Source organism: Rhinopithecus roxellana, chromosome 10, assembly GCF_007565055.1.
Source record: "Rhinopithecus roxellana isolate Shanxi Qingling chromosome 10, ASM756505v1, whole genome shotgun sequence".
In the NCBI taxonomy this organism is placed as follows: Eukaryota; Metazoa; Chordata; class Mammalia; order Primates; family Cercopithecidae; genus Rhinopithecus; species Rhinopithecus roxellana.
In genome coordinates, this window is record NC_044558.1 from 119,607,864 (window position 1) to 119,623,143 (window position 15,280).

The 15,280-nt window shown below is 39.3% G+C and overlaps 1 protein-coding gene and 1 long non-coding RNA gene across 17 annotated transcripts in view; one reads left to right on the forward strand and one right to left on the reverse strand.

Moving 5' to 3' along the window:
* CRADD (CASP2 and RIPK1 domain containing adaptor with death domain) overlaps positions 1-15,280 on the forward strand; it is a 251,333-nt gene that overhangs the window by 29,213 nt on the left and 206,840 nt on the right. The window lies entirely within an intron of this gene.
* LOC104678593 overlaps positions 4,504-15,280 on the reverse strand; it is a 29,929-nt gene continuing 19,152 nt past the window's right edge. The window contains exon 3 of the long non-coding RNA XR_750209.1: positions 4,504-5,806. This is a non-coding gene — a long non-coding RNA (uncharacterized LOC104678593). The remainder of the gene's footprint in view (positions 5,807-15,280) is intronic.

The window sequence follows — 15,280 nt, forward strand, 5'->3', positions numbered from 1 at the left end:
CCTTGGTTCAGTGTTCTTGGGCAAGTTTACTTTCTTTTTCTTCTTTTTTGAGACAGAGTCTGGTTCTGTTGCCCAGGCTTGAGTGCAGCTGCGCGATCTTGGCTCACTGCAACCTCTGCCTCAAGCAATTGCTCAAGCGACCCTCCCACTTCAACCTCCCAATTAGCTGGGACTACAGGCGCATGCCACCACACCTGGCTAATTTTTGTATTTTTTTGTAGAGACGAGGTTTTACCATGTTGTCCAGGCTGGTGTAGAACTTCTGAACTCAAGCCATTTGCCCACCTCAGCCTCCCAAAGTGCTGGTATTACAGGTATGAGCCACCATACCCAGCCTCTTTTTTTAAAAAATAATTTTTTACTTTGAAATAATTTAAGACAAGAAGTTGCAAAAATAGTACTGAGAGATCCCAGGTACCTTTCACTCAGCTTCCCCCAGTGTAAGATCATAGCACATTGTCAAAAGCAGGGAATTGACATTGGTGCAATACTAGTAATTCAAGAACAGACCTTAGTGGAATAGTTTTTACATGCAATCTGTTTTTAGTGTGTGTAGTTTTGTGAAATTTTGTTACCTTTGTAAATTCATATATACTTTTGATTTCTAATGCTCACTTACCTTCAAATTATTTGGAACCTTTTTTTTTTTTTGTAGAGATGGGGGGGTTCCACCATGTTGCCCAGGCTGGTCTTGAACTCCTGAGTTCAAGGGATCTGCCTGCCTTGGCCTCCCAAAGTGCTGGGATTACAGGTGTGAGCCACCACACCTGGCCTATTTGGAGCCTTTGCGTGAATAATTAATAATAATAGCATAACTGGAAATTATTTAATCTGGAAATCTCAATTTAATACTCTTAACTAAAAGACTACTGGATTAGAAAGTAGGCAGTTGGGTTCTAATTACAGCTCTTCAACTAGGCAGTTAAGCTTCTTTGGTTAAGTCATTTACATACTTGGTACATAATTTACTCATCTCTGAAATGAGTGAGCTAAATGAAACAAATCTTGATTTCTACTTTCCCTTCTCTAAACCGCCTTATGTCTACTGTATTGTAAAAGGCACCATCTGTATTTTACCAGATTGTTCTAGCCAAAACCTTAGGCATTATCCTTGTTTCCTTCTTTGCTGTACCTACCTTCCTTCCCTCTGTATATTCCATTAGCAAGCCTTCTACAACATTCCCCAAATCTGTCTACTTGACTCCATCCCTTGCCTGAATTACTGCAGTAGCCTCCACATGTACTTTCCCATAAAATGTTTTCCACTTGGCAATCAGAGCCATCTTTTAAAAATAGAAATCAGACTTTGTTATTCCTCTGCTTAAAACCTCCTCCAAGGATTTTACATTGCACTGAGAATCAGAGCTCTTCACCAGGGCCCAAAAGGGACACCTGTGACCTGGGGACTCCTGCTGGCTTCTCTAGTCATATCTACCATTCCCCGCTTTCTCCCTATAGCCCAGCACAGGCCTCTTCTGTCGCTCCAGTCGGCCAAGTCAGTGCCCACCTCGAGGCCTTTGTTCCAGCCTAGCCGTTCTCTGTGCCTGGTGTGCCCTGCTCCCAGTTTTGCTCTAATAAGGGGCTCCCTCTGGTAATTTAGGTGTCAGGCCTCCTTGATGAGGCCTGCCTCATCAGTCCAAATTAGCCACCTCCCAAGTCACTTTCTGCAACATTATCCTGTTTTGTGCCTTGCACAGCATTTAATGCTATCTGGAATTATTCTCTGCACTTGATTGGACTTGTTACTTGACAAGTGAATTTCCCTTCTCTAGACTGTAAACTCTTGAGAAGTAGGGCAGCTTTAACTGCCTGCTTTATCCTGCATTCCCAGACCCCAGGACAGTGCCTGTCCCATCAATAATTATTTGTTGAGCAGATGCATTTATGGACCAGATCATCACAGAAAATTTTGAAATTGAAAAAATTACTTAATTAAATGAAATGTTTAAAGTCATTAATTTTTGGAGATTCTGAAGGGAACTTTTATGATTAAATTTCTGTGTACTACAGACTATTACTACAGACGATTAAATTTCTGTGTACTACAGATGACTACTATTGTGTAGTCGTGTTTTAGTAAAAGTTCTTTTCCTGAGGCAGGACCATTTCAGATGGGAAAGATAAGTTTTCTGTACTCTAGGGACAGTCTCCTCTCTGCCTTGAACACATTAGACAGATGACCTTAATGATCGGAAGAGATGCATTGGAAATACGTTCCTTTCCCCCATCAGCAGTGCTTTTGCATTAGCACTGAGCAGGGTTTGACTTTCTTGATGATACAGAAGGTGCAAGAAGCTTAGTATCATGTGGTTTGACATTTAATCAGACTTGCTTTCCTTGTTAACCTAAAGGCCTTCCTCTTATTTGGAATTTAATGTGTCAGTAATGGCTCCTAGAGCTGGAACAGATGGAGCTGCTGATGTTCTCACTTAAATGAAAAGAACAGGATTTATATCGTCAGCTTCATTTCTTAAATTCTTGTTGAACTTTCATTTGTCAGAGCCACATAACCAAAATGTCACTATATTTGCTTTTGACAGCATTACCATCTACTTTTGCTTTTTAAGCAGTTTTGGAAATGCGATGTAGTATAGGAATATGAGTACATGTTTCTAAACATGTATTATTCTGAGTTAATGGTTCACTGCTGCGGAAGGAGTGGTTTCTATGTGAAGGCAATGGTTATTTTCTTCATTAAATATTCTCATTAGAAGTTAATGGTTTTTCTTCTCTAATTCTGGAGTTCTCTTATAAAAAATACATGTACTCATATAGCTGCCAATGAGACAAGTGTTGACGTTTTGGTTTCTTTTGTTATGGTTTTATTGTTGTTATTGCTAATAAATTATTTTTGGAGCAAATATGTACTTTCAAGCAAATATGTGCAAATTTGAAGTTGGAAGGTGATATTTTCTCTTAAAAGCATTTTACCATTTTCACATTGCCATGCCCTTAGCTTTCAGGGTGTTTTTTCTTGAGTCATTATTTTCTTTTGTTGATTCTTTAAAATGTACCAATAGTGAGTGTGAATTCATAGTATGAAAAATGTGGGTGATAGACTATGATTAGACATAGTTCAGGATAGCAGTTTATATGAAAAATTGATGTTCTAAAGCATTTACTACCAAAATTTGTTTTTGTATGTGTGTGTTACCTTTACTCCTCTCCTTGGGTCCACTTAATGATTCTGTGTTTTTTTGGAGAGTCAAATATGACTTGAAGGTAGTGAGGGAGAGGGAGGAGGGACGATATTAAATGAGTGTGCTGTTTTATCAGAAGCCACTTAATCACAGAGCCTGAAGTGACAGCTGTTGGGAGAACTGATCATACTGGTGGGGGTAAAACTCCCTACCCATTTTGGGGAGCTTTTGTTTTCATAATATAACTTCTTTGTACAAACAAAGGATGTTCTAAAGGAGAGGACTGTTTGCAGTTGAGTGTTTTCCATTCTGGCAGCATCTGGCTGAAAATCATTTCAGAAATTCTTAGTATTGCATGCAATCATTGTTTAGTAGCTGGATCTTTTTATGATAGAATTGTACATTTCATCTCTGTTTTAAGTCCTATCCATGTATTTAAGTAGTGTAATAAATAATTTTCTTGCCAGCAGGGTGACTTGAGTGAAAAAAATATGTATAATTTGGCCAATAGCCTAATTCTGGGACCTCTACAATCCAAATGGATGCTATGGCTTTTACCTTGGTTACATTTCAAATGACTTTCATTGGCCTGAAATTCTATTAGTATGATTGATTTAGGATGCTCATTCGAAGTCATCTAATCTGTCTGTGTCATTTGTCATGGATCAAATCTCTGGGCAGAGCGGTCATTGAACCTTGGACAAACCTCAGACTGTGTCCGTCTGTCAATTTTATAAATGATTGGGAGGAAGGCACTCTTGTGAGTTCTGGATCAGTAGTGATATGATTCCGTTTCTGTTTTTTGTTTTTTTAAGTCTACTGCTACATAACAAACCACTCCAAAACTTGATACCTTAAAATAACCCATTTTATCTTGGTTGTGATTTTGTGGGTTAGGAATTAACAAAGGGCTCAGCTGGGCAGTTTGTCTCTGATCCACATGGTGTCAGCTGAGGAATCTGGGGATAGGGGATCCACTTTTGAGATCTCAGACTCAGATGTCTGGTGCCTCGACTGGGATGCCTGGCTCTGGGCAGGTGGCTTAGCTGGGGCCCAGCATGCCTGAGCACTGGCATGTGGTCTCTCCATGTGGCTTAGGTTTCTTTCAGCATGGGAGCTGGGTTTCCCAAAATGTGAGGACGGAAGCTTCAAGGTTCAAGGTTTCTTAGGATGTAGCCTCATAAGTCCCAGAACACCAGTCCTCCTGCATATTATTGGTCAAGTAAAACACTAAGTCCAACCCAGACTTGGGGTCAGGAGGGAGTCGGGGAGGGGAGTAGCATTATCCTTCACTTTTCATTGGGAGAAGAAACAAAGGATCTGAGGCCTTCATTAATGACTAGTGATGAGATCACATCAGAATAGCATTTATTTAATAGCAATTTATTACTCTCCTGAGGTTCAGGTGGCTTAAAGTGCAAATATTAGTAGGTAGTTGCATGTAAGGGAATCCCATTCCAAAGTGACAGCCTTCGTTTAAACAAAACTCTAATGTAATTCATTCTAGTCATTTGATGGATGGAGACTCTAAAAGTGGCGTGAATATAATCTTAAAATATCTAGAAAGATGTCAGTCCTCTGAGTCATTGTGCAAACTAGTTTGTTGAGAGGGTTCAAAGGCATCATAGATCTTACAGCTAGAAAAGATTCTAAGAGATTCCATCATCATTATCACTTTCCAGAAAGATTTATTGAGCATCTCTTAGGTGCCAGGCCCTGGGAATACAGAGGAGAATATGACTGATTCTTGCCATTGAGACATAGCTGAGGACATAGAACTGATACACAAGAGATGAACAGAAATTCGTGGAATATAGACTAACTGGTAAATAAAAGTACAGGTGATAAGAACACAAGAAGGAGAAGGAATCAATAGAGGCTTAGTTAGGGGCTGGGAAAGGCTATAAGGAGATACTTTCTATCACTCTGAAAACATAAAGTCCAAAGTGTTGGCCATTCCTAAAAGTCCCTCTGGGATCTGGATCCCTGCATCCTCTCTGATCCCCTTTGCTACCTCTCTTTTCCTCACTCACTGGCCTTCTCCCATGGATGTGTAGGCATTTGAGGATCTTTGCCACTTGCTCATTCCTCTGCCTGGAATGCTCTTTTTTTCAGATATTCTCATAGTTTGCTTTCTCACTTCCATCAGATCTAGATCTCTGGTCAACTGTGTTCTCCTCCAGCCTTCTGTGACCACTCTGTCTACTTCCTGTTCATCAACACAGTTTGTCTCCATGAAGCCAGAAGTATTGTCTGCCTTGTTAATTATTGTATCCTGAGCACCTAGAGTAGTGCCTGGCATCATCGGTGCCCAATAAAATATGGTTGAATATATGAATGAGTAAATGAATGCAGAATCTTGAAATGGTGTGTTTTTGAGCTGCTATAACAAAACAGTGTAAACTGGGTAGCTTATAAACAATAGAAACTTAGTTCCCAGCATTCTAGAAGCTGATACGTCCAAGATCAAGGCACCAGCAGATTAGGTGTCTGGTGAGGGCCCATTTCCTGGTTCATAGACAGTACCTTGTTGTTGTGTCTTCACATGGTAGAAGGGTCAAGGTAGCCCTCTGGGGCTTCCTTTATTTGGGTACCAATCTTATTTATGAAGACTCTGCCAAGGATAACATTTAGCAAAGTGAAGAATAGATGATATTGCTGGATGCCTGCAAGGCAGAGTGAAAGAGAAGCAGAAAGTTACATAATATATTCATAGATCATCAGCTTCAGCTCTCTGACTTCAGGGGTCCTTATTTTACAACTTTGAGTACTGCACACCATTTTGCGAATATATAAGCATTGTAATAGGACTTGCACAGGAAATGATTTATTTTTTTCTTTATTTTTAACTTTTATTATAGGTTTGGGGGTACATGTGAAGGTTTGTTACATAGGTAAACACGTGTCACAGAGGTTTGTTGTACAGATTATTTCATCACCCAGGTATTAAGCCCAGTACTCAGTAGTTTTCTTTTCTACTCCTCTCCCTCCTCCCACCCTCTCCCCTCAAGTAGACCGCAGTATCTGTTGTTTCCTTCTTTGTATTCATATTTTCTTACCATTTAGCTCCCACTTAAAAGTGAGAACATGCAGTATTTGGTTTTCTGTACCTGCCTTAGTCTGCTGAGGGTAATAGCCTCCAGCTCTACCCATATCCCCATAAAAGACATGATCTTATTCTTTTTTATGGCTGTGTAGTATCCCATGGTGCATATGTACCACATTTTCTTTATCCAGTTTGTCACTGATGGGTGTTTAAGTTGATTCCATGTCTTTGCTGTTGTGAATAGTGCTTCAGTGAACATTCATGTGTGTGTGTCTTTATGGTAGGATGATTTATATTCGTCTAGATATATACCCAGTAATGGGATTGCTGGGTTGAATGGTAGTTCTGCTTTTACATCTTTGAAGAATCACCATACTACTTTCCACAAGTGGTTCATTTTAACCATTGAACTAGAATAGCTGGTTCATGACTGGTGGTAGTTATTAGAGAACTTGCCTTTCTTGAAAAATATTCTGTACTATACCATTTCTTTGTCTTTGCTCCTGCTCATATTTCTGTCTGGAATATCCTGCTTTTTGTATTGACCTGTTGAAATTCCACATGAATGTTCCAAAACGTAGTAACTTAAAACAGCAGTTTATTATTTCTCACAATTTGGTGTGTTGGCTGGGTTAAGCTGAGTGGTTTTCTGTTCCATGTGGTGGTGTCCACTAGCATCGCTAATACAGCAGATGTTTTCAGTTTCAGAACTTGGCTGGTCTAGAATGTCCAAGAAGGCTTTACTCTCATGTTTCCTGTTGGCTGTAGACTAGAGTTCCTTAGTTTTCTTCCATAATTTCTCATTTCCTCTGGTATCTAGACCAGCCACCTTATAGCATGGTGGCTGGGTTTCAAGTGTGAGAATAAGGAAGCTTCTACTTCATTTTACTTTTACTTTTTTTTTTTTTTTTTCTGAGACAGAGTCTTGCTCTGTTGCCCAGGCTGGAGTGCAGTGGCGCAATCTCGGCTCACTGCAACCTCTGCCTACTGGGTTCAATCAGTTCTCCTTCCTCAGCCTCCCTAGTAGCTGGGATTACAGGTGCATGCCACCATAGCGGCTAAATTCTGTATTTTTAGTAGAGATGGGGGTTTCACCATGTTGGGCAGGCTGGTCTTGAACTCCTGACCTCAGGTGATCCACCCACCTTTGCCTCCCAAAATGCTGGGATTATAGGCATGAGCCACCATGCACTGCCACCTTCTATTTCTCTTGAAGCCTGGATCTAGAACTGGCACATCACTTTCATCACATCCTGTTGGTCAAAGTGTGTCACAAGGCCAGCCCAAATTCAAAGGGAGGGGAAGTAAATTCCCTTTCTTGATGGGATGGTTGGGATGCAGAGACAGGGATAGGAAGAATGATTAATGGTGATGTTTGCTGACAGTTCTCCTCAGTATGCTTAGATATTTGTTAGTATTATCTTTTCAGTAAGAGATAGGTATTATTAGTGAAGTCCAAGGCCTTTGAGTATTATTTGAACCCTTTGGTTTTGAGCTATGAATTGTTTATAGAGTGAATTGCTGTGAACATTTTGGGCTTTATTGAGCTGCAGCTGAAGATGATCATTGATTGACTCCTCGCTCTGCCTTTTTTTTTTTTTTTTTGGCTTTAGTTGCCATTCATATTGTGTTGTATATGTTCCTCTGGGTATATTAGAGGTTAAAATCAAAAGCCAAAGGAATCTGAAGGGGGTCCTCAACTCTTCTCTGGGTCTTACTGTAACCTAGAGCAAGTGGCTCCATCAGCAGGACAAGTAAACTCAGGAAAAGAAGCAAAAAGGAAGCAAACTAGTTGCTGATATAATGTTAAATGGCAGAGGGAAGCTTGGGTTACTCAACTGCTGATTGGCTTCCATCTTCTCTCTCCTTGTTTCTCTGATTCGATTCTTGCTTTCTACAGTTGATTTCCCACATAGCAAGCAGAGGGATCTTTTAAAGATGTAAATCAGATCATGTTATTCCCCGGCTTAAACAACCCTAGGGGGATTTTTGTTGTACTTGTAATAAAATCCAGACTCCTCATCATAAATTAGCTCTTACTCTTGCCTCTTTACCTCTTCTCTTACTCCTCTCCCCTCCCTCTTTATCAGCCACATTTTATTTCTTTCTGTTCCTTGAGCCCTCGAGGTTCATCCTGCCAAGTTCATCCCATCTTAGGGGTTTTGTACTTGCTGTTCCCTCTCTCTGGAACACTCTAACCCTAGATCTTTGTGTGGCTAGTTCTTCATTCAAGCCTCAGCCCAGAGGACCTCACAGAGACCTTTTGTACCCTCCTAGATTCTTTTTCTTTTTTTTCTTTTTTTTTTGGAGACAGAGTCTCACTCTGTCCCCCCAGGTTGGAGTGCAGTGGCACAATCTCGGCTCACTGCAACCTCCACCTCCTGGGTTCAAGTGATTCTTGTGCCTCAGCCTCCTGAGTAGTTGGGATTACAGGTGTGAGCCACCACTCCTGGCTAATTTTTGTGTTTTTAGTAGAATTGGGGTTTCACCATGTTGGCCAATCCGCTCTTGAACTCCTGACCTCAGGTGATCTGCCTACCTGGGCCTGCCAAAGTGCTGGGATTACAGGCATGAGCCATCACACCTGGTCTCCTAGACTCTTGATAGTGCACTAGACACTTGCCCTCTCACAGTTCCTGTGTTCTGTTTTTTCTAGCACTGACTGCTCTTCTTCTCAATTTTCTCATGTATAAAGGTGGTGTCAATGATAGAGGCACATAGCTCGTAGAGTTGTTAAGAAGATCAAACTAGTTACTATTTAGAAGAGTATCTGGAGCATGATATTGCTCTCAACTGTTAGCTTTATTGTTATATCATTCTTTACTACCTGAAATTGTCCTGCTTAGTTATATGCTAGTTTATTGTCTTTCATTCATTGCTAGAGTGTCAGCCTTTTGCAAGAAAGGATGGCATTTACGTATCTGTTTTACAGCTCGTCCGTGTTCCCAGTGTGTTGTCATGCACAGTAGGTCCTTGACAAGTACTTATAAAGTCAATAAATGAAAGGCAGGAATGCTTGTTTTGAACAGGCCAGAAAAAACATCAGTAACATTAAATTAAAGCTTGCGAAAGCTGAATGGATAGTAAAAGATTGTTTAGTTGTTCAAAATGGGTTTAGGATTTTTGGTCCAGAAGCATTCTGTTCCAGGACACTGAAAGACCCTAGGGATAATTCATTGTTAATTTTTATTTTTATGGAATTTTGAAGAGTGGGAAATTGTTGGAATTATGATGACAGGTAAATGACATTCTGATTTTCAAGAGTGAGAAATGTGGGCTTAAAAACTGTAGACTAGGAGCTTTATGCTGCCTGTGGGCAGAATTCTAGAATGAATTCTTAAAAGGATGATTTGTGAATGCTTAGGACAGTGTTGTTGAGTGGGAAAGTGGAGCACCCTTAGAGAAAAGAGCCCTGTAGAAATGAATTGATTTCTTTTCAGGTGATTACTGAGCTTGGTGGCAGAATTGAGAATAAAGACTCCCTGACTCCAGACCAGTGTTCTCTCTGTTCCAGTAGTGTTTTCAGTCTGGGACCACAGAGATACTCAAATTCAAGCAAAATATAATCTTTTTTGGTGTGTCTTTATTTTGAAGATCATTTTTTTAAAAAGCCACTTTTGAAAACAGTTTCTCAGCTGGGGTACATCGACCTCTGAAAGTTCTAGGACATAGTCTCAGGAACCCAGGAAATTTAGTTCTCTTTCCCACCACTTTAAAAGAGGTCTGTGCAGTACTCTAGGTTCAGAAACTTGGCACCATGATATTTTGCCAGTTTATCTGATTAACTGAATGCTGTCTGTAGTCACTCCGCAGAATACAGTGTTATGTTCTTCGGTCAGACCTGTGCTGTTTAATATGGTTGTGCCTAGCCATATGTGGCCATTGAGCAGTGAAAATGTGACTCCTCTAAGTTGATTATAGACTACCATGTAATACAGTCACCCCTCAGTGTCCGACGGGTATTGATTGGTTCCAAGACCCCCTGCACATACCAAAATCCATGGATGCTCAAGTTCCTCATATAAAAATGGCATAGTATTTTCATGTATCTACATACAGCCTCCTATATACTTTAAATGATCTCTGGATAATTTATAATACCTAATACAATGTAAATACTATGTAAATAGTTGTTATATGGTTTGGTTTTTTAAAGTATTTTTTTAATGGTTTTATTGTTATTGTTTATTTAAAAAATATTTTCAATTCAAGGTTGACTGAATCTACACATACAGAACCTGGGATCTGGAGGGCTGACTATAGCATACACATTAGATTTCAAAGACTTAGTGTGAAAAAAGAATGTGAATATCTCATGATTTATTTTGAGTATCTGTTGAAATGATATTTTTGATATATTGGGTTTCATGAAATATATTAAAATTAATTTCATCTGGCTTTTCCTTTTTAAAACGTGGCTACTATTTAAAATTATGTATGTGACTGGCATTCATTAGAACTTGATACCTCTCTCAGGAGGAAAGGGGGAAGGAACTGGTGGATATCACTATGCAGATGAGGTGATATGACAGCTGCCTTCAGCTCTTTGGATGGCTCTCATTCATAAAAGAGATTCTTTCTGTTCTGTGTTTCTCAAAAGGTAGAAGGAAGACATAGAAGTAGCAAGTTAATATAAGATAGACCTTTCTAAAATAGTTGTCCAAAGATGATATAGGCTCCTTCTAGAGATAATGAATTCCTTGTCACTATACATAATTCAAGAAAAGGGTAAATAGCTGCCTAATTAGGTTGTTTAGAGGGAGGTCAGGTGGTTAAAATTAATGCCTTTCTAATCCTGAGAATTTGTGACTTGATGAAATTGGGCAAAGGGCTGATTTTACAGCTACATGAAATAAATGGATTCTATGGGCAGGAGAAGAAAGCAGTTTATTTCACTCCCTGTCCTTTTCCTTTAAACTTTCACGTGAATATTTTCCAGTTGAGGAGCTTTGCATTCTTGGTTACAGAAAGATGTTTGATTGTCTAATCCCAGGGAATCTGGTGAACACTGTATCAGTTAGGAATGTGCTTGGCAACAAGTAAACAAACAAGCAAACCAAAGTGACAATGGCAAATAAGTAGAGATATATTTTAATCCTATAACAAGAACTCTGGAGGTCAGCTGCTTCTGGCATTGATTCATTGGCTCAAAGGCATCAGAGCGAGTGTCTCTGCTATTCTCTTGGCCTTCCTTTTCCTCGTGGTAGCAAGGCAGTCACAGCTACCAACAGTGCATCTGTAAGGCTGGAAGAAGCACGGAAGGGGCGCAGCCCCTACTGCGTCTGTCGCTTTTCTCAGGAAAAGCAGTAGTCTTTCCAGAAATCCCTAACACAATTCTTCTTCTGATTCATTGGGCAGAATTGTCTCATGGCCGCTCCTTGGTGCAAGGGAGGCTGCAAAGTGAATGTTTGCTCTTCTAGACTCTACGATTGAGATAAGACAGGAGGAGAAGGAGGTTGGGAATGCATTTATATCAGCCAAAAAGAACAGGGTCGGCCACAGATAGTTTTGAGTGTGACTGAGGGCACCACTCCCAAGTCAGACACAAGTGCCTGGGAGTTGAGACATCATGCAATGTCCTTTTTTTTTTTTTATTAAAAAAAATTCTTTCACTAAATGGTTTTAGCTGCCATTGATGATTGTAGATTTGGTTGAGTTTTATTAAACAGTTCTTTCTTTTTAGAGAGGAGAAAATTCAGGACCTGAGAAGTTCATGCCTTTGATTTCTATTGAAATTACTTATAGGGTAAGAGTGAGAGTTCTTACTTTGCCCTTTCCACCTTCCTGACTTCATCAGCAAAGAAGAGAATCTTGGCTTTATTTTTCATTATCTGCAAATGATATGTCCATAACAGTAGTTATTTGTCACAAAAATACTTCACAAGAGCATTGCTAAACAAATACACATGTTAGCAGTTCTGAACAGGCATTTATTGTAGAGGAACCTGCTTGTGATGAGAAATATGAAAGAATTGAGACAGTGGGCCTCTACCATAGAGGAGGTAAGAAACTAGGGTGAAATTTAGTGTTAGAATGTTTTGTCAAAAAACTATTTTTGGGAGGCTGAGGCAGGAGGATTGCTTGAGCCCAGGAGTTTGAGACCAGCCTGGGCAACATAGCAAGATCCCATATCTACAAAAATAAATAAATAGAAATTAAAAAAATATTTCTTCATCTTTAACATTAATGGCGAATTAAACAATATAGTTTAGAGCTATATTTAATGGAAGTATATGTGAATTGGTGGTATAACAGATTTTTCCAAACTCTTTTTACTTGTGATTTCTGTGGCTATAACAGACTTCTACTCGCCTCTTGGGAGTTTCTTAAATCCTTTTTCCCCATTTTCTTTGGTCTATGATAAAGAAGTAATCTGAAGTAGAAAAAATTATTTAGGCTGGGCGCAGTGGCTCAAACCTGTAATCCCAGCACTTTGAGAGGCTGAGGCGGGTGGATCACTTGAGGTCAGGAGTTCAAGATCAGCTTGACCAACATGGTGAAATACAAAAATACAAAAATTAGCCAGGTGTGGTGGCAGATGCCTATAATCCAAGATACTCGGGAGGCTGAGGCATGAGAATTGCTTGAACCTGGGAGGCGGAGGTTGCAGTGAGCTGAGTTTGTGCCACTGCACTCTAACCTGTGCGACAGAGCAAGACTCCATCTCAAAAAAAAAAAAAAGATACTTAGATGAGCTAATTTTTGAAGATGGTCTTATAAAGTTTATTTATTTTTTATTAATACACTTTATTTTTTAGAGCAGTTTTAGATTCCCAGCAATATTTAGTAGAAAGTATGAAGAGTTGCCATATACTCCCTTCCCCTACAGATGCACAGCTCCTCCCACTGTCTACAGTTCCCAGGAAAGGTGTGACATTTGTTATCACTGATGAACTTATATTGACACATCATTATTACCCAAAGTTCATAGTTTACCTTAGGGTTCATTCTTGATATGGTACATTCTATGGGTTGGGACAAATATATAATGACATGTATCCACATTTATGATATCATACAGAGTACTTTCACTGCTCTTAAAAATTCTCTGTGCTCTTGACTATTCATCCTTCCTTCCGTGCAACCCCTGGAAACCACTGATCGTTTTACTGTCGCCATAGTTTTGCCTTTCTAGACTACTGTACAGTTGGAATCATGTAGCATGTAGCCTTTGAAGATTGGCGTCTTTTCTTGGTAATATGCACTGAACTTTGCCCCATGTTTTTTCATGACTTAATAGCTCGTTTCCTTTTAGTGCTGAATAATATCCCATTGTCTGGATATCACCATGTATCCATTCATGTACTGAAGGATATCTTGAATGCTGCAAATTTTGGCAATTATGAATAAAGGTGCTATGAACATCTGTGTGCAGGTTCCTGTGTGGACATACATTTTCAGTTCATTTAGGTAAATACCAAGGAACATGATTGCTGGATCATATTTTAAGAATATGTTTAGTTTTGTGAGGAATTACCAAGCTGTCTTCCAAAGTAGCTATACTATGTTGTGCTCCTACCAGCAATGAGTGAGAGTTCCTGTTGCATCATACTTTACCAGCATTTGGTGCTGTAAGAGTTTTGGATTGTGACCATCTAATAGGCGTATAGTGGTATCTCATTGTGTTTTAATTTGTGTTTCCTTAATGATATATGATATTGAACATCTTTTCACATACTTACTTGCCATCTGTATGTCTTCTTTGGTGAGATATCTGTACAGGCCTTTGGCTCATTTTTTAAATCAAGTTGTTCATTTTCTTGTTGAATTTTAAGAGTTCTTTGTCTATTTTTGGTAACAGCCCTTTATCATATGTGTCCTTTGCAAATATTTTTGCTAGTCGAACTCATCTTCTCATTCTCTTGACAGTGCCTTTCACAGAGCACACTTTTTAATTTTAATGAAGTCTAGCTTATCAATTATTTTTCATGGATTTCTGCCTTTGTTGTTATATCTAAAAAGTCATCACCATACCCTTAATAACCTAGATTTTCTCCTATGTTATCTTCCAGGAGTTTTAAAGTTTTGTGTTTTACATTTAGGTCTGTGATCTATTTATTGTTTTTGAAGAGAGTCTTGCTCTGTTGCCTAGGCTGAAGTGCAGTGGCATGATCTTAGCTTACTACAACCTCCGCCTCCCGGGGTTTAAGCAATTCTCCTACCTCAGCCTCCCAAGTGGCTGGGACTACAGGCATGCACCACCACATCTGGGTAATTTTTGTATTTTTAGTAGAGATAGGATTTCACAATGTTGGCCAGGCAGGTCTCAAATTCCTGACCTCAAGTGATCCACCCACCTCGGGCTCCCAAACTGTTGGGATTACAGGCATGAGCCACTGCGTCTGGCCTGTGATCTATTTTGAGTTAACTTTTATGAAGGGTCTAACATCTGTGCCTGGATTCTTTTTGTTTTTTTGCATGTGGATATTCAGTTGTTCCAGCACCATTTGTTGAACGGACTGTCTTTGCCCCATTGTATTGGCTTTGCTCCATTGTCAAAGATCATTTAACTTTGTTTATGTGAGTCTAGTTTTGGGTTCTCTGTTCTATTCCATTCATGTATTTGTCTGTTCTTCTGCCAATATCACACTGTCTTGATGACTGTAGCTGTACATTAAGCCTTAAAGTTAGGTAGTGGCAGTCCTTAAACTTTGTCCTTTAACATTGAGTTGGCTGTTCTGGGCCTTTTGCCTCTCTATATAAACTTTAGAATCAGTTTGCCAGTATCCACAAAATAGTGTGCTGGAATTTTGATTGGGATTGCATTGAATCTATAAAGTTGAGAATAGCTGACATTTTGACAGTGTGGAGTCCATGAACATGGGATATCTGTTTATTCAATTCTTCTTTGGTTTCTTTCACCAGTTTTGTAGTTTTCCTCTTATAGATCTTGTACATATTTTGTTAGATTTATACCTAAGCATTTTTATCTTTGGGGGGTGCTAATGTAAATGGTAATATGTTTTAAATTTTTAATTTCACTTGTTCATTGCTGGTATATGAGGAAGTGATTGACTTTTGTATATTAAACTTTTATTCTGAATCTTGTTACAACTGCTTATTAGTTCCAGGAATTTTTTGTTTATCCTTTTGG